We start from the raw sequence: 22,441 nt of genomic DNA, 5'->3' as shown, positions 1-22,441 counted from the left end.
TCTTAACAATATTAGCATTCATGGGAGTGTGACAGCAGAAGTAACACCAAGTGAAAGTGAAGCATTTTGGAGAAGTGAACCCACATGGTAAAAATATTTAAATTCCAATTATTCTCAGATCTGAAGCCAGATTCCGGGTCTGAACATTCTACTATCTTGTACCTGAAACCATACCGTTGATACTGTATGGTGGCTTCACACACTATGCAGAAATAAAAACCCTGGCCTTGGGTGTGCAAAACATATTCACCACTGCCTCACGTGACTGCTTGGCCTTCCTTGCAGTGGCTTTCCCTACATTTATTTGAGTTCTGTTTCTGCTCCTGTATTGAATATTAAAATTGAAAATAATGTGGGAAACAAATAAAATATTCCATATGTATAACAGCATGTTGATGCACAGGCAGAAAAATTGGAAGGGGTGGGGGGAGAGGAAGAATTTTCACAGGGATCTCTCACCGTAATTTTGACGGAAGATTAATATAACGCCTTTCATGACCTCAGGACTTCCCAAAGTGCATTACAGCTAATGAAATACTTGTTTTGGAGTATAGTCACTGTTGTGATGTAGGGGAATGTGGCAGCCAATTTGCTCACAGCAAAGTCTCACAAACAGCAATAGATAAATGACCAGATAATCTCTTTTCCTTAGTGATGTTGGTTGAGGAATAAATGCTGGGCAGGACACCAGGTGAACTCTGGGGAAATGGCCTAGTTGGCCACTTATGCTATTTCTCCAGCGTTTCCACTGATCTTCAGCTGAAGTTAGAGCAGGCAATTGGGAGAAGCCCTATGGAAATTCCAGGCGAAGAAATTTTGTTCTAAATAAGTATCATGTTGTAGGCTATAAATTGGGCCACGTAGCGCCCGTTTTTTAAGACGCTACACGGCCTCCTAAGGTCCCAAAATGGTGTCCGGAATGCATGCGCGCGCTTCTAGTGTGATATGTGCCAGGCGCCATCTCGGTAAAGGCATTTGTGCACGCGCAGATAATTAATGCTGGTACCATGTAAAGTAAGGAGGATATGCGTTAGATCAGTGTGCAACGCTGATTTAAAGGGATGGATACCATTTTGGCACTCAATGCTCCAGCCAATGCACTGTCTTAACTACAAAGAGCTGAACATGTCAGACAGCCTGGAGCACCCCTTAGCAGTGCTACTTAAAGGGATCATGCAGGATTTAAGGTTAGTTGCTGGATTATTGCTTCTGGCTGCTGATACATTTGTAACTGTTTTTGGAGGTCTCCTATACTTGAATACTAGGACTAGGGGACATAGCCTAAAAATTAGAGCCAGGACTTGCAGGAGTGAAGTTAGAAAACACTTCTACACGCAAAAGGGTGGTAGAAGTTTGGAACGCTCTTCTACAAATGGCAATTGATGCTGGCTCAATTGTTAATTTTAAATCTGAGATGGATAGATTTTTGTTAACCAAAGGTATTAAGGGATATGGGGCTAAGACGGGTAAAAGGAGTTAGGTCACAGACCAACTAAGATCTCACTGAATGATGGAATAGGCTCGAGGGGCTAAATGCCACTGCCACTTGCTGCCTCCTGTTCTGTACCACCTTCTCTTGCAAGAAAGCAAACATGCGTCGGTGAGCGACCTGCAGGTTGTTTGGGTGATGTGCCTGTCATGGTTGAATAGCTGTGGGTGTGTGGCTTGCAACAGTGGAAATGTGTGAGGGTGAGAGGAAGCATCTGATTGGAAGAGCATTGATTGAAAGAGTTTGTTGGTAGATGGGTGATGGGGGTGTAGTGCATGGAGCAGTGGATGCGGCTAGTGGTGCAGTTGGTAGGAGATGCCACTTGGCAGTTGACCTCACTCAAATGACCACTCGTGTCAAAGCACTGAACTTCTTCCTGCACTGCATCCATGTTCATGATGCTATGCGCCAGGCATTGATTTCATCCCCTACTGCCTCTTAATATATGTCTGGAGGACCTCTTGCCCCTCTGCGGATATAGGATGCCCCTCCTTCTGTCCACCTCTTGCACCAAGGCCTCTAGTGAATCAGCAGAGAACCTGGGTGCACGCTGTCTCGCAGGCCTGGTACAAACTCAGATCGGTAGATTGGTGAGGTGTGGCATTCAGATTGGAGGATGTGGGATTTAGTAGTGCGCAACCTTTATTCAATGTTTTAACATAACTCATCACTTTGTAAACATAGGGACGGGACCTGCATCTGTATTTTACATATGCGATGTCTGATCTCCGTTCAGACTCCATGCGAACCCATATCTTATATTTTGCACACAAGAGGTGCAGGCTGCCTTTAAGAAGTACAGGCTGCCTTTAAGAGGCAGGAGGCACTCACTCGATATCGGGCCCCCTTGCTGGTGAGAAGTCATTCAACAGCACAGCTAGGCCTGGCTGCTCACGTTGGAATCAGGTAAATGATCAGGCAGCACAAACCTCACGTGCTGCCTGCATCAGAACGATTGGACGCGGGTTAACCGTGACCCCCGTGCCCAGATTCAGGGGTTATTGAATTTAACCCCCAATATTTTTACATCAATATGAATATATAATATATATAGTAAACTTTAAGATTAAACTTCTTTATCATTTATGATACAGAATAAGTCTGTAACTTTTTAAAAAAATAAAACTGTTGAAATTGTTGATAAATGTTAGTCATCTAACCTTTCCAGTAATACAGTGAAAGGTGTTATGTTTGAGTCACACGCTGGATAGATTGATGGATTTTTGTGCAATAGTTTCACTAATTTGCATCAGTTTCATTTACATTGTATTCTATCAGATCCAGATAAGTGTTCAGCATTTTAAACACGAATGTGATTAAAAAAACTGCATACAATGAAAACTCAATTTAATTAATTTTGAATTCGGGTTGGGCCTGAAGCAATTTGGACTAATGTGACTCCCTCTTAATCTGACACAGTCATTACCAGCCCCCAACTCTACAAATGTATTCTCAAACTCCGTTTGTGTTAAATATTTTATCATTTTGTTGCAAGAGAATTCAATCCTGAATTCATACACTGCACTGCGTATTTACACACGTCTTGCTTTTTAAATTGTATACTGTTTAATTATCACGTAGATTACAGCCCTGAATTTGTGAGCTATTATTCTGGTGGAGAAGTTCCAGGAAATTATGGAGTGAGTGACTTATACCATTTCTTACACCACGCCACAATTTCCTGGCACTTTTGCATTGCTCCGCCATTACCCCTTGCCGAAAACAATTAGAAGGCAATTATTATAGCTCCTCCCCCTTTAAAATCAATGTCGATTGCAAATTTGCTGCATTCAAGCTGTTTTTCACTTAGACTGAAAAATAATGGTACTGGAGACCTGGCAGCAGCGTGATTTATGGACTGGTATGAGGAAGCAGGTTGTTTTATTTCCCAGGCTTTGGGAGTCGCTGCGGCGCTCAGCACAGGCCACACACAAACTCTTACCTATTGACCCAAATTAGCATGCAATTAACATTATTGGGAAATGATCTAAGCAATCCAGATCTTTCTCTTAATCAATACAAAACTGTTAACCTGGGAAGTAGCCTGATGCTTGGCGAGTTCTATTCATATCTCCTGACTCCAAGAATCCGAGATAAATCCTGATCACAGACGTTACTTTTATACCAACGGCCATTTAAAACCCTGCCTTTAGAGACCGTAGCCATTTGTTACACAACCCAACGGGCAGACAGAGATACCTGAAATTAAAAGTCTGCATAAATAATTGTTTTCATTATAGGTTTTTAAAAAAAAAATCAGACAAATAATTTTCATCTCGGTGGTGTGCATCCAATTTCAAGAAAGCAACACGTAAACATATGTACTATCTAAATGAATACAGATATAAAATTGAATTACTTATCTCATTAAAATGTTACCCTAGAACTAAATTTAAGTGGTACATTTCTAATTGCTGAAGACATGAGGCTGGAACAAAATATGCAGAAATTCCTTGTCTTTTAACTATGTTGTCTTTTTGATCAGTGGTAAATTAGTTTTCCCTCTAACAAAGCCTGTATAGCAAGCAGCCATAAACAAGACATAGCAACCTCCCTGAACACCTTTTCCATTGTCAATCACAGCTTTGCAATTCATTCTTAAATAGCCTTCACCTGCAAAATTCCCCAAAATCACTTTGTGGCGATTTTCTTACTGAACCGATCTGTTGAATTTCAGTCTAAATAAACTAAAGTGGCAAAACCCAGCCCAATTTCTCAGCCAATTTCAGGTGAGTTGATAACGGAACAAGTAATAATGTGCGCAACATTTTTAAATGAGTTTTTCCCCTTTTCAGCCACATTGGTTTGCTATTACTGTATTGTTCAATTTGTAATTGTATAAGAGATTACACATTTCTGAACAGGTTAACTCCTTTGCCCCCTAAATAAATTAAAACATAATAAGTATATCAAAATTTAAATGTGCTGTTTTATTCCTCCCCACAAGGCACTGTGCATTATGCCAAAAGGTACAGGAAAGACCCTCACCATCACTGACAAGCTTCTTAAAAAGATGTCTCCACATTACATCTCTCATTTTCTGATATTTTATGCTCCTGAATCTGCTAATCAAACACAGGACTTAATTGACAGTTAACTAGGTAAAAGGTGAGTTTGTGGATAAACAGCTGCTGGTGCAATAGAGGTGGAAGAATTCAGCAGCTTTTGACAGCTCAGTGAGCCACCAACCAAGTGATAGCTTCCACCTAAAGTCATGGACCACCAAGTGTTTGATCTTAGGTGGTCTACTCTATCCACAGAATAAACCAGCTCGATTAACAAATTGCCTCACTTTATGTAATTTAGTCACATCTTGTATCGTGTTTTGGAAAAAAAAAAGACATTTTTTGGAGCATTGCTGTCGACTTCAAAAATAAATTGCACCATTAGCAGCGATCATGACATTGGCCATCGGCTGTGCTGCTTCTGATTCGCTGCTATGCTCGCTGTGGCGTATCCTAATCAGTTCTCCAACGCATTTTGGCATAAATTCACCACTTGAGGATTGGGGAGCACCACGGTCTAACTTATAGCGTTTGTTGCCAGTATCAACATTGCAGCGAATTCCGGGCCTATATCTTTATTTGATCACATACTTCTCCAGACCGTCCCTAAAAATTTACCTTCAATTTAAGAGTTTCACACAAAAAAATTCAACGATTAACCAATTCAAAATTGTCCATGTTTTGTAGCAATCTAATATTTTTATAATGTGCACAGGCTAAATTATTTCCCAGCAATCAACTGGCAATTATCTCATGAAAATTTTGCAGGATTTTTATCACAATCATCACTGATTCAGAATGGATTAAATTACACATCAGCACAGTGAATACAAGAAAAGGACTCCGTTGAATAAACCAATTGCAATGAAGTTCAAAATTTGATCTCATTTCAAGTAACAGCCACGGACCATTTATGTTGTCATTCAAACATCTTGATTTGATTATTACATTACTTTCTACATACGACTTTGTAGTAACAGAATTTAAAGTCTTCAAGTTTAGTAATTGTAGAAAAAACATTTAGCTATTTAAACCTGTTACTGCTCTGGGTAAATGTTACACATGACAAGACGCTTATGCATGCAGATCAGGGCAACCTTTGGTCTGTGTGGAGTAGATGTTACAATAGGTCTGACTTTCCCTGTGCTAATGAGAGGGGAAGGAACAAAATATCCAGCATTCCTACTCCTACCTGCTATCCAATAACTGGAAATGCATGTGTATAGAAACAGAGTGAGGAAAAGATTGGTTTCACTATGGTACCCCACCTGCAAATGAGCAGTCTACCAATATTAGCCCCCCCAGGGCTTACACGTGAAGGATGAGATAGCAAAGGGCTACCACTCGCCATGGAACCATATCCTCATACAAGTGCAATTTTTAGAACAGCAAGGAGAAGGGGAGAAAATCTGAGGGGAAACTGGAAAGAGAAAAAAAGCCCTCACTGCAAGTGTTTTATTCTTGTTCATGCTTACTATTCAAACATCACAATTATTTCATAACATGCATATAGTTTCATGAATAGATAATTGCCCAGAATTATAAGGTTAGGGTTACAATTTAACAGCCACTGCAACTGTGCTAGATGCAGAATTCCTGTTGGAAATGTGTTACACTGTAAAAAGGACTTGCATTTATATAGCGCCTTTCATGACCTCAGGTTGTCCCAAAGTGCTTTAAAGCCAATTAAGCACATTTTTTTGAAGTGTAGTCATTATTATAATGTAGGAAACGTGGCAGACAATTTGTACACAGCAAGATCCCACAAACAGCAATGAGATATATGACCAGATAATCTGTTTTTGTTAAGTCATGTTGGTTGAGGGATAAATATTGGATAGGACACTCCCCTGTTCTTCTTCAAATAGTATAGTATTCTGGGATCTTTTAGATTCACCTCAGAGGGCAGACGGAGCCTCAGTTTAACATCTCATTTGAAAGACTGCACCTCCAACAGTGCAGCACTCCTTCAGTACTGCACTAAAGTGTCAGCCTGTATTATGTGCTCAAGTCTCTGGAGTGGGGCTTGAACCCACAACCTTCTGACTTAAGAGGTGAGAACGCTACCAACTGAGCCAAGGTTGATACCTAAAGTTGTATAAAATTCAAATGCCAGCTAGTTGATAGAATTCATATTTATACTTGAATTTCTTGCATTAATACGTTTGGATTCCTGCACCTAGCTAGTTCGATAGAACATGAATATCTCACCCAGCTAGTAGATCGTGTTTGATGGAACGAACGCACACGCACAGAGCAGGATGGTGTCCACAGCAGAGAATGATGTCTCCAGATTACATCTCATTTTCAGAAAGAACACAAAAATGCTGGATATGGAACAGAAATATTACTAGTAAACTCCAAAGTGCACTCCTTGAGCTAGGGTGAAAGAACATTATAATGCAGGAACTTGGATTTTGCCTGGGTTACCATAGCTTGATTTTTTTAAACTTATAATATTTTTGTAACATTAGATTCAGCATTTTCTCAACAAGAAGTTAGTGACTTGAACGTTCATTTTAGGCTTGAAATGGGGATTTGAAATATTAGTTAGTCAAAGGGAGGATTATTGTGTATAATCTAAAATGTTTTAGGCTATTGTGAGACACCCGAGATCCAGGTGACATTCCATTCCATTTGCACAGGAAAGGACCTAGCTGCATAGACATGAGGGAACCACCTGCTCACATATCAATGGGTAGTAAAGATGAATGGAAGCTCAGGAGGTCAAAACCACATCTCATTGATTTAAGGGGGAAACAGCAACTCCCTCTCTCGCCCCACTTTCTCTCCCTCCAAGGCACAAAATGATCTGTGTTTTTGAAGCAGCAATAAGTTGTGTTTTAAAATCCTGAACTGGCTGAGCTTCAAAAGTTCAGCTAGAGAAGGTGAATCTCTGTTTAAGAGAGATAGTATCTCTTTATTGTTTTCCATAACTGAGGAGTGTAGGGAAATTAATTGTGCCCACAGTGAAAACTATATACCTTTCAGTCACGTATTTTATGTAAATAAACCAGATAATGATCTGAAGCTGTGCTTCATCTCAGTAAAGTAAAGAAAGGAGAATTCACATGGCTGTGTGTGATATCTCAGTAGAGTAAGGATTCTCTATTACAATCTCTGGGTCACGTTATTGTTTGGGCAGAAAACGGTGCACTCCAGATCATGTGATATGAGCTTTTGAGAATGACTGGTGCTAATGAATCAGAGAGACTATCTAAAATAAAAATGCAAAAACTGTACTAGGAACAAGTAGACAGCAGATTAGCCTGCTTCATGTTTATGCTATGCGTTACTGAAATAATGCTCTTATTTTTAACTTCTATTAGGGTTCTTTGTAATCCAAGATTGAATAAGAAAGGAAATAAACCAAATTTATTAAAACATTTAAAATGGCATCCTGTTCAACGGTGCTTAACCTGGTTCGGCTACCAAGAAGGCGTAGCTGGAGGTGGCAAAAGAGGTGAGCAGCAGGAGCATGGTGCCCCGGTCTTAAATGCAGTGCAGGAAGCGCTTTATTGACCTAACCGGGTCAGGAAAAGTGAGTACAGATGCTGATTCATCTACATCCTGTGGTGTAAAACAACCCCCCCTCCTTACTCTGTCTTGGCAAGCCTACTCCATCTCAATACTCCTCACACCCACTTAAATTTCAGCAGCAACCATCCTTCATTTCCAATGTACTTCCTCACCTCCCCATTTATCCACCCACCACTGCCACTCACCCCAATCCTTATGCAATGTGATCCATATGTCTCATAGTCAACCTCACCCAATGCACTACATCCATCGGGTGAATATATCCCCTTCAGTCACTCACAGGTCTGTTCTTTCACCCCTTGTAGAAGAGAGCACAAAACACAAGGGAGAGGGCGAGGACTGGAGGTGGCCCTCCACAAATAGTTCAGCTGACAGATGCAGAGGAGGAGGCCAAGGAGGTAAGTGGGACATCTCTATCCCTATCCATTGGAGATGGAGAGACTGGGAACCCGCAGATGCCTGGTGACATCTTAAACATTGACATCTTTCACACACATGACGACGTTATTTCATCAATGACTGAACTATGAGAAAACAGAGTATGGTGATTAGCAATATTGTTACTTTGCCATGACTAACCCATATCGCTTTCTGTTGTCTTCCAGGACCTTCGCACAGCGAAGAATGTGCGGAGAGGACCTCATTCCTTCTGAGGGTGCACCATCACAGGACAAACAGCCATGCACCAGCACAGATACTCGCACTTCAGCGAGTCTTGTTTGCCAGTTAGTTGGGTTTTTACCTGGTGATTCACAACTCATAAGTGAGCACGAGCAGAGACTGGTGGCAGGGGCAGCTGTGGAGAGTCCGCGTCGGGGGGCGCACTTCTCTCTAAGTTCTGCAGTTGGACACAGATGCTAAATCCTGGGAGCCGATGTTGAGAATGAAAATGATTGAGGTATAGCTGCAACTTTACGAGATATTGGAAAATGTGCCACATACACTCCATCCTCTCTGCTATTGTGGAGAGGAGGCCAACTCGAACATTAGTGGATTGATGTCACAGGTAATTGCGAGAATGTCTGCCACAGAGAGAGTAGCCGCCTCCATGGAGCTTCAAGCACAGCTCTCAAATGAGTCTATGCAGGCCATGACCATGGCCGTGCAGGAGATATCTGCCGCCTTCAACAGGATGACAGATACCCTATCCATGGCCTTTCAACCAGTCACTGATCTGCACCAAGCTGTTCACCAGCAGAGTGGTGGGAGTGATATGGCGATGGCCCAGGAGTGGGTTGATGTCAAAAGGGAACATGGATACGATGACTCCACTCAAAGATCCCCACCCAACGCGAAATGCTGCCTCCTCTGCCAATGTCCGAGTCTGCCCCTGCACAGGTGCAGGTGAATCAGTCTTTGGTGGGGCCCTCACTGGTTCTAAAACCAAGAGGTCGTAGGCCGAAAGCATCTCAGCAGTCAAGGCAGGGATCTGAACAGCCTGCCTCTACCTCTGCTGAAGCCACAGGAGATGCACCACATGCAACAGTGGTAATGTATGAGGGTGAGATGAAGCATCTGATTGGAAGAGATTGTTGGTAAGTGGGTGATGGGGGTGTAGTGCATTGAGCAGTGGATGCGGCTACTGGTGCAGTTGGTAGGAGAGGTCACTTGACAGTTGACCTCAGTCAACTTCAACATTCATGTCAAAGCATTGAACTTTTTTTGCACTGCATCCATGTTTGTGGTGCTATGCGCCTGGCATTGACTTCATCCCCTACTGCCTCTTGAGCATATGTCTGGAGGGCCTCTTGCCCCCCTGCAGATATAGGATGCCCTTCCTTCTGACCACCTCTTGAACCAAGGCCTTTAGTGCATCAGCAGAGATCTTTAGTGCTCGCTCTCACAAGCCTGGTACAAACACAGATTGGTGAGGTCTGGCGTGCAGATTGGGGGATATGAGATTTTGTAGTGCGCAATCTTTATTCAATGTTTTAATATAACTCAACAGTTTGTAAACATAAGGGCGGGACCTGCATCTGTGTTTTACGTGTGCAATGTCTGATCTCCATTCAGACTCCATGCGGTCTCATATCGTATATTTTGAAAATAAGAGGTGCAGCACTTTTAAGCCACTCACGATATTGGGGCCCCTTGCTGGTGAGCAGCCACTCAATAGCCGCTCACCAGCGCAGTTAGGCCTGGCTGCTCACCATGATCAGGTAAATGACCAGGCAGCATGAATCTCACATGCTGCCTGCATCTCAACAACTGGGCATGGGTTAATCGCGCACCGCAACCCCCGCGCCCAGTTTCAGGCCTTATAGAATTTAACCCCCGTTATCTTGTGAAGTTTCCTTTTTTTTAAAAAAATATTGGCACATAAAATTTATTGATTAGCACCACTTGCATGTCTTGGCCATTATTGAATTCAGAGTGTTAAGTCACCCTTTCGTTTGCTTCACGATTAATGCCAATACGTGACAGTGCCCATTGGGAGGATGTGCAATGGATGTACGTGTGGTTGATGGACTGTTTTATGCGGTGGGGGTGGAAGCAGGTTTGTTGATGGTGGTGGTTGTGCCATCCGGCCTGGGTATCTCAATGTCTCTCTTTTGCCACTGTCATTAAGAGAACTTGTGAGATGAGGGCATCCCTAGCATCAATGTGTGCAGCTGGTCTGATGATGGGTGCCCCATCTGCATATTCTTCCTTCTCCTCCTCTTCTTCATTGTTGTCGCCATCAGAGGATGATTGACGTGTGCCTTCGTCCAACCTCTCTGCTGCGAAGGTTGTGCAGGACACAGCTCACCAGGATTATTCTGGAGCCCCTCGCTGGCAAGTACCGAAGGGCACGTCTAGACCTATCCAATGACACAGCTGGTGGTCAGGTGACTCTGGTTTTATCGTTTTTGTGCCTCGTTGGCGGAATTCCTCACAGGTGTCATGAGCCATGTTTGCACAGGGTATCCCTTGCCTCCAAGGAGACAGCCCTTAAGTCCGTCTCCCATTTGGAAGAAGTTCAAGGATGTTGGATTGGCGCTAAATGAACACATCCTGACAGCTGCCAGGGAATCTGGCACACACCTGCAGAAATCTCTTGTGGTCACACACCAGCTGCAGATTGATGGAGTGACAGCCCTTTCGATTAATGAAGACTCCTGGTTCATGTAGTGGTCCTCGGATTGCCACACACGTGCAATCGATTGCATCCTGCACCTGTAGGAAGCCAGCCAGAGAGGCAAAACCCACTGCCCAGTCATTCGTCACGGGAGAAATTCATGTAAGTGAACGTCCTAGCAAACAACCCATCCTTCACCTGCCTTATACAGTTATCTGCAGATGACTGACACACCTTGGAGATGTCACCGGTGGCGCCCTGGAAGGATCCAGAGGCAAAGAAATTGAGGGCAGTGGTGACTTTTACTGCGACGGGCAATACGTGGCCACTAGGTCCAGGAAGCAGCTCGTACCCCAAGGAGGCTGCAGATGTCTACAACCACCTCAATCTCAGCCTGCGTAGTCACTGCTCCTCCGAGAGGTCCAGGAAACTCAGCCTCTGCCTGTGTAGCCTCTCACGCGGGTAGTGTCTCCTGTGACCTCGGCCCCTCTGTTGCTCCCCACTCAGCTTTTCTCTCTGCTGTCCTCCAGATCTGTGTCGTACACCTCTCTCGTGTACCTGCAGATCCTAACAAAGAACGACGTGGCTGCCGCAGATGGTCATTTCCCTCCTCCTCTGATGTCCTCTCGAATACATCCATTGCGCCCCCAACTTGAATTTGTCAGTTTGAAAGGCTCCAGTTTTGCTAAAGCTGTCTCAACACACGAACTCCCAGTCAAATGTTTGCCAAAGAGAACTGCTGCAATGAGTGACCTTTTATTCAGATGGGGCAATCACAAGTTTAAAACCCAAACTAACTGCGGCTGAATTTCACCTCCGTTTCACTGGTGAGATTCAGAAGCCCCGGGAAACCCATGTTGGAGACGTTGCATTGGAATCCATTTCAGAATCAATTAAAAAAAACCTACAACTATCTCAGTGATGGTAATTGCCCCGCTAACGACACGCCCACCGGCAGTAATTGGGGACGCGACCTCGGCGATTCGGCTCCGCACATGCATCCAAATGCGCCCATGTTAAACCTGAAAGTGGGCGTGTTGGAGCCGGGTTGCAGTCGCAATCCCAAAACTAGTATTTTCACCTCCCACCCGACTCCAACCCATCCATTCTTGGGGGTTAAAAATGCCCACTAGGGATCAGCCTCGTGGCTCTTCTCTACACTGCCTTCAGCATTTGAATGTCTGCCCTGCTTTTCAGGTGATCAGAACAAATTGGTCAAGGGGTGGCCTGACCAGGGCACTGTACAGTTTGATCATGACTACTGTTTTGGTTATGTCGTTTAACATTCTATTGGTTTTGTTGATGGTTGCTCTCCATTGGTTGGACAAATTAAGCATCGAGTCTACTAAGATTCCTAGGTCTCTTTCAACTTCATCCTTTAGCTATTTCAACACCATTCATGGAGAATGTGCAATACCCATTTTTCCTTTCTATGTGCAGTCATTTGAATTTGTCTGCATTGAAATTTCATCTGCCATTGTTTGGCCAACTCACGGGTTCCTCCTTTGATTCCACTGTTCTTCTTTGTCATTGTCCATAAACTTGGCCAATTTGCATCCAGTTTCTGAATCCAAGTTGTTGATGTAAATTAGAAACAGTAGTGATTGGAATCCCCCCCCCCCCCGAGCTCAGTGTTACATTCAGTACATCTCCCCACCCCCACTACATTATTCCTCAAACCAGTACCCACTGTTTGTAAAAGTGATGTCTCTAAATTTCATACTCAAACTTATATGAATCATTGATATTTACTGCAGTAAGAGAACTGTTAAATGATTTCATTATTGTAACTGAGAGTACCTTATTCTTATAGTCATCGTCAAAAGTGGAAACAAAAAATGTTTAATTCAAGCAAGAAAGTTTTGCAATTCACACAATGCATTTCTCAGCAGCAGGTTAAAAGCCTAAGTTTTAATATTCACAGTGTAAGTGCTAATCGGTTCAATGTTCAGATGAAGATGCCAGCTTAATACCCTGTAGTTATAGTAAATTAACTGTAGAACCTAGTGCATGAAAAAGTTATACTTTGTGCTGATTCAGTCGCAGTTAAAATTCACCAAGTGAAACGCTTCTAATTTCTGGTAACATTTTGACTGAAGGAAAAGAGCTAATGAATAATCAGCTCTTTTCCATTTGAAATTTAAAGGCAGAACAGCAGGCTGCCTGAATTATTTTAAGACTCTTGTCAGTTTGGCTCAGTTGGTAGCATTTTCACTGCTAGTTAGAAAGTTGTAGGTTTAAGCACCACTACTGATTTGAGCACATAATTTATCTAGGCTGACACTGAGTAGAGTACTGAGATACCATTTTCCAGTTAAGACATTAAACCGAGACCCCATCTGTCTGATTAGATGGATTTGGAAGATCTACTGGTGAAGGAAGTTCGAGTCAGCATTCCTCCCTCAGCCAACACCACAAGAAACAATGTCTGGTCATTCATAAATTTGCTGTTTGTGAGACCTTGCTGTGCACAAATTGACTACCGCATTTGATCACAAAACAGTGATTGCACTTCAAAGTAATTCATTGGTTGTAAAGTTCACTGGGACATAAGGTGCTATATAAATGCCAGTTCTTTCTTTAAAGCAATAGCTACCATTATTGTGAAGCCTAATCCAGCACTTGAATTGTGAAAGCACTTTTTTTAGGCAAAGGCAATCAGTGAAATTTTCAGCATTACATTAGGTGTCTCGCATTGGTGTGGTAATAACAGATCATGCTGTGCTAATGGCAGACATGCTGTATAATTAAGAGTAAAAATTTCAGAAACTGCCTAACACCACCTCTTTGTAAATCTAAACAAAAATAATTTCCACATTAGTGTTTTGTACTTATTCCTAAGTTTTATTTTGTGCTTTTTTTTAAAATCTGTTTTTGGAGCCTTGAATACCTGTTTATATTATGCATTCAACATTTTTGTTATTCAGTTTATTCCTTATTTCCATGTTTTGTTATTTACCTAAATTATTATTTGTTTTCTTCCTGTACATTCCACCATCGCTCCTTCTGCGACATTGCATGTTAATCAACATAAAAGAATCAGGAAGTACTTTCAATTTACAATGGACTAAATGAACTTGTGAAAAAGTTACAGATTTGGTAATGCTGAGAGCATACAATTTTATCATGTGTATCTTAGGACTAAGTTAACACTACCCTAGCATTTTGGGTAGATGAGATTTTTACTCCATAAATCTGGACTGAGGTCAAATCCAGATCACATCTACTCCATTTAACTACATCATGCAAACTCATAGGTGGAATATCCCCATGACTCACTCCCTGATGTTTATTATTAGTATCGCACTTCCATTGAAATTAACTGCAATGAATTGGTAGTAATAGTAACTGGGTACACAGCACAAAAGTGATGTGCTTTTATGCTGCCATTTTAACCTAAGAGCAAAACTATTGAGAACTTCCATTATCTGCACTCCAAATATTCACTTTTCTGCTCATCCAGTAGAACTCCAACTGGAAAAAGCCCTACAAGATATAGGCCTGGATATTCCCCGATTATGCCACCTGAAATCGGGCAGTATAACAGCAGAAAGAGAGAAAAATGGGGCAGGGGTGCCTACCGCAGGATACCAACCCCTGAAACCACCACTGGCAATTTTCCTTATCTCTCTCCCCTCATCTCTTTCCTTGCCTCCTGGCTGAAGTACCACCAGTCCCAGCTGCTGTCAGAAGAGAGTATATGATAGGGCAGCAGCAGGAAGCCTGCTGATGGACCTGCTAGAGAAAAGAGCCTAGTAGAGGCCATCACTCCCTCATCTGTCCCTATACCTGATCCTGGTGCAGCTCATTCAAAGCTTTATCTTGAATTTTTTCAAAAAATTTTCAGGACGCTTCCAACACTTTTAATGCTGCCTCCTCTTCATTCTTGTGCTGCAGCAAGTGAACTGAAGCAACAATACCTCATTTTGCTCCCTGATAACAGCGGGCTCCATATCAGTGGCTGTAACACCACCAGAAGCCTGCCCTGCATTTTTAATAAGTCACGACCCACGAATTGGGTTAGGGTTGCAGCAAGATAGGATCAGCAGGCAGGAATGGCAGACAGAAGTCTAATCCCCACCCACCCCCCAGTGTGGAAGTAAGTAAGAAGGAAGAGAGGCGGAGGAGAAAGCAGAAGAGGGGGCAAGTTAAGTAGATGGGGGGAGGGGGGGGAAAAGGAGGAAGAGGAAGGGGAGAGTGGGCAACAGGGAGGGGAGAGGAGAGGAGAGAAGGAAAGGAAGGAAAGAGAGAAATTGGTCAGGGTGGAAGCAGAAGAGGGGAGCGGCTGTGGGGAGGGGAGGGGTGGTGGGGAAAACTACCTCAGTGAAGGGGGGAAATAGGAAAAGTACTACAGGCTACACCCTGGCTGGGTTGGAAAAATAGCTCAATGGAGGAAGGGAAAGTACCCCAGTTGGGGGGGGGGGGGGGGGGGAAGGAGTTGGAAAGCTCCATCTATTTTAGGGCTATCAATGCAAGATCGAGAGGAAGTGTTCCACTTTGGGGTCAGAGACCCCTACGGGCAGTACGTTGAACTTTTGAAGATCTTTTGCATTAAATTATTCTGTACATTTGGAGATTTGGTCTTGTCATTTTAGTGTTACTTTTAGGCAACTCATTACTATCTGTCCCCTCAGAAGATCTAGTTCTCATTCGCCTCTACATAGCTGAAGACATTCTAAAGCTGGCCCTTGGGTCTCTACTAGCTATGAAGCCCTGTCATAACCACGATCATGGCTCTTATTGATTGTGTCAAGTTTTTACCAGTCCTATTCAGGGTGTCAAATTGATCATGTAGTGTGCTCCTGGTTCCCTGCCATATAGCCCAGATATGGGTGTCAGATTCCCCTTGGTTTCATGAATCTTCCTCCCCAAAGGCAGTGTGTGGATATCTTGGAGGGATCGGCACCCAAAGAAAATGTTGCAGATTGGTAGCATGCCTGTACAAGTAGCCATTTGTTATCAATCTCACAGAGCAGATCTAAGTCTACAAAGCAAGGCTCCTCTGGAAATGCTGCCTTGGGTTATGATTTGAGAGGCCTTAAAAATTCCCTTAGGGGACTATTCCAGAGGAAGATCAATCTGGAAGGCACTGTACACCAGCACTAGTGTTGCTTCAGCTAGACTTGAACCAGGGCCTCTATGCTAAGGGTTCTTGTTTGACAGGAGTCCCATGTTACTTGACTGACAGTTGCCACCTTGGAGGGATCAGGTGTAATCTGTCCTTGATTTACGTAGTATTTAGTACCAGTCATCACTGACAATATCTCGATGTAAATCAGTGCCAAAATTCTTTCACTATTCACCAGTGCCAATGAATTTCTGTCACTAAGGCATGTAAATAGACTCTCAGTTTCATTCAACACTGGTGAATCCCCACTTTTGACTGAAGTCCCTTGCACCATGCGATGTTGAGTGTTTCCTTGGCACCATTATGTTCAGTAGTGTTCATGCCTAGATTTCCTAGACTCGCTGTGGTTACCTACCCTATTGTGAATAATGTGGAAATCATGATAGTCATTCCTTATGGTTGCATTCTGTGAATCTGAAGCAAATCTGGCAAGTTGCGATATCTCGTTCACGCAAGAAGCATTTCACGCAATGACTGTTAGCGTCACCAGGCATGAATGGACTACTTTATTTCTCACAATATTTAAAGTCTTTGCCCGATGTTGGTGCTAACATGCTGACCCAAAAATGGAAATTTTTAGTTTCTTTTTGCTATGAGTGATATATTGCTGAGTCGGTGCCAAAAGTTGTACCGTACAACCACAAGCAGTTTCTGCTGAGTGTAAAATTCCAAATTTGTGCCTTAATCCTTTCTATGCTAACAGTCCTGTTTGTTTTTGCCTGCTTTATGTGCTTTCTATTTGGCTGTCTAGGGAGCATATGATCACTCATGTTACCGTACAGGGTATAACCATTGTATGATTGTCTTGTAAAAGACAGTTCAGAATATATTCTAGAGCTTCATCATCTGCTGCTAACAGTCTCCTAGGAAATCTGTAGTAACACAAAATCCTGGATGGGACAATGACAGAATATTCGACATGTCTGTCTAATCTGACTTACTCCCACTGAGAGGCTGCAGACTTCGTCCAAACATTTGGCTCTACGAGCTAATACAAGAAGCAAAAACATTTAGCTGGGAGGAAAAAAAACGAACGAGCACAATGGCGTAGATCATGGAACTTTATACAATGTGAGGAAGGGGGCCATATGTGGCACCACCTGTCTGTAATGTCATGACAGCTCTTTTATGTGATTGGGGTGTGCATTTCCAGAACCTACCAAACTACTATTATCGCTATGGAGTGTGAAAAATATGAAATGACAAAGAATGTACTAATTGGACTAGAGTTTTTTTTTAAATTATTTAACATTCACCAGAATTTTGTTTCTCAAATAAAAATTATTTCTGCAAAGGTTGTATAATGGCAAACAACAATCACCACTGATTTGATGTAATCTACAGCAAGTACTTGAAGAACACCTCTTTACAACTTCTACAATAACCCAGCAAGCAGTTATTACAGTTTTATCTGTCATTGTTTAAAGTTTTGTACATATTTTGAAATTTTCTTTTGCATATGTACAATAAATCTGTGACATACATATTGAATAGATCTTCCACATCTACCCAAAAAAGAAATCAATACTATAGTACTTGTGACATGTTTACATATGCATTCAGATGAATCGTAAGTTCTACTACTTTTCATCTGCCATGCTGTTCACCATGTAACTGCACTCAGTCCAGTTCTGAATAATAAAGCATGTAGAAAAAATGTATTTAGCTTTCAGTGCAAAAGTCTTCTTTCATTTACTCATTTTCATCCGGTAGAACATATTCCATTTGAACATACCCACAATTAAAATTTTCTTTTATATCATCACATATTTCAGAACCCTAGTTTAAATTACATCATCTTTGCTCACAAACATAAGGCGTTCTGCGTCTTAAATGGTTGTAGGGCTTCATCAGAATTAAAATATTGACACCACATTGAGTAAATATGTGCTTTGGGTTACTTCAGAGCCAGGTGGGAGTCAATGACCGAGGTCTCCTGGCACATATAACTATTAACAGCCAGAAACTGAGACAACGGAAATTTGGCTCTATTATTTACATAAATGTTTGAACTGGGCGAGTAAATATGGGCTTGCCCTGTTATAAATGACTGCATGATACTCAGTTACTTCTTAAAACTTTTTTTCTGTATTACCTACAGTGTGTACAGATTCAATTTAATTTTTAAGAAATCTCACCACAGTGCAGGCATTGTCAACCAGGGATAGATAAGGCCGAGAACAGTTTAATTTTTTTTACAAAGTAACATTAAATCTGGGGAAAAAAAACGCCTAATTCAAAAAACAGTGCGCAAAATAATTCTTAAATACATTTCTGAAGTCAAACACAAATGACTGTATCCTAGTAACGAAATCACAGTTCACTGCCTGGTATTAATGGCATTTCATTTCAGCTGACAGCCTCAGGTCATGTTTGCTAACAAGCCGTGCAATGAATCTAGTCCATTCGACCAACACGATGGACTTCCCCCTCCTCCCCTCCCCTCCCCTCCCAAACGAAACTCCCCACCAACATCGCTAGCTGAAAATGATTTAAAGAAAAAAGTTATCAACAGGTCACCAAAGGGTGACGTGGACATGCGAAGGAAAGAATAAATATTCTTTTATTTTTTTAACAAAAAAAGCTCCTCCTCCCCCCCCATCACTTTCTCAAACATTACAAAAATAATAACGGAGGTGGTGGGGGGGGGGGGTGGAAAGAAGTGGAGGTCTAAGTACAAGAGGTTGCTGCGGGCGAGAGGGGCGCTGCCATCACGTGTACTGACTGCTGTTTATATACTTCAGATCACACGGCTCCGAGCAGAGAAGGGAAGACAAACAAAAAGCTGCCGATTCTTACCTTAACCCACTCTTTTTAAGCCACGTTTCTTGTGCTTTTAGTCATTCCCCTGGGCCGCGGGCGGAGGGGTCAGACCGGGCTCTGAGAGGGCGAGTTGGAAGGAGACAGTGGAAAGCACCCGAGTGTCAGCTCCGAGCCAGCCAGCAAGGTGCGCCCTTCCCATCTGGTGCTGAGCGCGGCTCGGTCCTAGGCGCCGGGGCCCGGCCAACCTGTCACTGCATCGATCTTTGAATAAACTCCAAGTGGGTGGAGATGTTAAACAGTAACTAACGTCAAAGGCACTTGCCCGGCTCCACGCCACTTTAACTTGGACCGAACTGGCCCTTCTCCCCTCACTCTCAGTCGGTCTCTACGTTACCTTCCTGATTGATTGATTGATGATTGATTTTTTTAATTAACTTTTGTGGGGTGGGGGGGATTCTCCTTATTCTTTGTATAGGAAAAGACAATTCCAGGAACGGTCTCTTCCCGAGTAACCACTGTGCCACTCTCCACCTGTACACGGGGCTTCGGGGTTTTGTTGTCTCCAAGGAAACGTTTTATATTTCAATCAACACTTTTCGTAACATGTAGAAACAGAGTAATATTGATTTGCGTGAGGAAAACCGAAACCGTTCCTACCTTTACTCAAGCTCCACCCATTCCCATGTCACCTGAAGTGTCAGCCTCAGGCACACTTTATCAGAATGGTGCACGTAAACCTTACAGGAAACTCTTACTCCTGTTACTTGATCCCAACGGCAACTACATTCTCATTTCAGTCTGGAATACTGCTTTATATCACTGCAATTCAGAGATGGTGACCCCAAACCAACTTTTTAGCCATATTTTCCTCTTTAGGAAAATAGATTGTTAGGTTTTTGGGAATTTATCCCCCATCATTTTTGCACTTGATATTTTTGGCTTCTGTATTTCACACTACTCATTTGGTGAACCTCTCTTCACCCTTGAGAGAACCCTAAATCCTCAAAGAAAATGCTTTTTGGCACAAGGGCAAAACTTGGTATTATTCATAGATTTCCACAACCTGCCAGCAACCTTGACATCAAAGCAGCATTTGATCGATTGTGGCACCAAGGAGCCCTAATAAAATTGAAGTCAATGGGGATCAGGGGAAAAACTCTCCAGTGGCTGGAGTTATACCTAGCACAAAGGAAGATGGTAGTGGTTTTTGGAGGCCAATCATCTCAGCCCCAGGTCATTGCTGCAGGAGTTCCTCAGGGCAGTGTCCTAGGCCGAACCATCTTCAGCTGCTTCATCAATGACCTTCCCTCCATCATAAGGTCAGAAATGGGGATGTTCGCTGATGATTGCACAGTGTTCAGTTCCATTCGCAACTCCTCAGATAATGAAGCAGTCCGTGCCCGTGTGCAGCAAGACCTGGACAACATCTAGGCTTGGGCTGATAAGTGGCAAGTAACATTCACGCCAGACAAGTGCCAGGCAATGACCATTTCCAATAAGAGAGAGTCTAACCACCTCCCCTTGACATTCAACGGCATTACCATCAACATCCTGGGGGTCACCATTGACCAGAAACTTAACTGGACCAGCCATATAAATACTGTGGCTACAAGAGCAGGTCAGAGGCTGGGTATTCTGTGGCGAGTGACTCACCTCCTGACTCCCCAAAGCCTTTCCACCATCTACAAGGCACAAGTCAGGAGTGTGATGGAATACTCTCCACTTGCCTGGATAAATGCAGCTCCAACAACACACAAGAAGCTCGACACCATCCAGGACAAAGCAGCCCGCTTGATTGGTATCCCATCCACCACCCTAAACATTCACTCCCTTCACCACTAGCGCACCATGGCTGCAGTGTGTACCATCCACAGGATGCACTGCAGCAACTCGCCAAGTCTTCTTCGACAGCACCTCCCAAACCTGCGACCTCTACCACCTAGAAGGACAAGGGCAGCAGGCACATGGGAACAACACCACTTGAACGTTCCCCTCCAAGTCACACACCATCCCGACTTGGAAATATATCGCCGTTCCTTCATCGCTGGGTCAAAATCCTGGAACTCCCTACCTAACAGCACTGTGGGAGAACCTTCACCACATGGACTGCAGCGGTTCAAGAAGGCGGCTCACCACCACCTTCTCAAGGGCAATTAGGGATGGGAAATAAATGCTGGCCTTGCCAGCAACACCCACATCCCATGAACGAATATAAAAAAATACTGGAATACACAAGAAAGCCAGAAATTCTTCGGACCTCGCTCTGTCAGTGTAAGTGTGGCAAGGTGGGACCTAATGCCCACAGTTATCGGAGGAGATTGACTCCATCAGAAATTCTGGGAGTCATTTAAATGATGTTGGTGGGACAAGGGTGGGAGTACTGTTAGCAGGATGTCAAAATGCCACTGATGGTCAGTTTCTTGTTGAAGAAGGTGATTACCTGACTCTTATGTGATACAAATGTTACCTGCCATTTGTCAGCCCAAGCCTGGATATTATCCAGGTCCTGCTGTAGGCTAGCATAGGCTGCTTCAGTATCAAAAGTGCTGTGAATGAATAACTGTAGAATTGTTCGAGAATATTGTCATTCCTGACCACATGATGGAGGAAACATCATTGATGAAGCAGCTAAAGTTTGTTGGGCTGAGGACATTGTGCTGACCAACTCCTGAAGTGATGTCCTTGGGCTATGATGACTGGTCTTCAGCAACCATGATCATCTTCCTTTATGTCAAGTAAGATACCAGCCACTGGATGGTTTTTCCATTGACCTAAGTTTTACAAGGTTGAATGCTGTTTAGATGACATGGCCAGCTACTCTCACCTCTCCTCTAGCATTTAGCTCTTGCATCCATTTCTGGTTTAAGGTTGTGATGAAGTCTGGATCTGAGTGGTGCTGGCAGAACCCAAACTGAGTATCAGCAAACAGATCATTGGTAAGTAGGAGTCGCTTGATGGCATTGTTATTTACTCCTTCAATCACTTTGCTGATGATTGAGAGGAGACTGATATGGTGCTAATTAGCTCGGTTGGATTTGTCCTGCTTTTTGTGGATAGGACATACCTATACACTTGTCCGCATTGTCGAGTAGATGCCATTGTCATGGCTGGGTACTGGAATGACTTGCCTAGGAACGACAGTTAGTTCTGGTGTACAGGTCTTCTGGACTACAGCGGGATGTTGTCAGGGTCTGTGGCCTTCACTCTGTTCAACCGCTTCTCAATGTAATGTGTAGGGAACTGAATTGGCTGGACATTAGGATCAATGATGGTAGGAACCCTTGGAAGTGGGCCAAGTTGGGGCTTGTCGACTTGGCAATGTTGGCTAAAGATGTTTGCAAACACTTCAGCCTCGTCTCTTGCACTCACGGGCTGGGCTCCATCTTGGTTGCTAATGGGGATGTTCATGGAGCTTCCTCCTCCATTGGTTGCTTTATTGTCCACCTCCATTCTTGACT

At 43.1% G+C, this 22,441-nt stretch overlaps 1 protein-coding gene across 3 annotated transcripts in view; it reads right to left on the bottom strand.

Annotated features, from left to right (window-relative positions):
• Nucleotides 1-22,441, bottom strand: part of LOC137316678 (hepatocyte nuclear factor 4-gamma-like) — a 188,822-nt gene that overhangs the window by 113,929 nt on the left and 52,452 nt on the right. The window contains exons 1-2 of one of the 3 annotated variants that reach the window (XM_067980559.1): nucleotides 19,020-19,273; nucleotides 6,706-6,821 (exon numbers count right to left, since the gene is read on the bottom strand). The exons of 1 other annotated variant lie outside the window; for it this stretch is intronic. The gene's annotated coding sequence lies outside the window, so the exon portion shown is untranslated. Of the gene's footprint in view, nucleotides 1-6,705; nucleotides 6,822-19,019; nucleotides 19,274-22,441 lie in introns of those variants that run through there. One more of the 3 variants, XM_067980550.1, reaches the window with a different exon arrangement.

Source organism: Heptranchias perlo, chromosome 3, assembly GCF_035084215.1.
Source record: "Heptranchias perlo isolate sHepPer1 chromosome 3, sHepPer1.hap1, whole genome shotgun sequence".
Classification (NCBI taxonomy): domain Eukaryota; kingdom Metazoa; phylum Chordata; class Chondrichthyes; order Hexanchiformes; family Hexanchidae; genus Heptranchias; species Heptranchias perlo.
The sequence above is the reverse complement of the archived record's forward strand: the minus strand, read 5'-3'. Positions and strand labels throughout refer to the sequence as shown.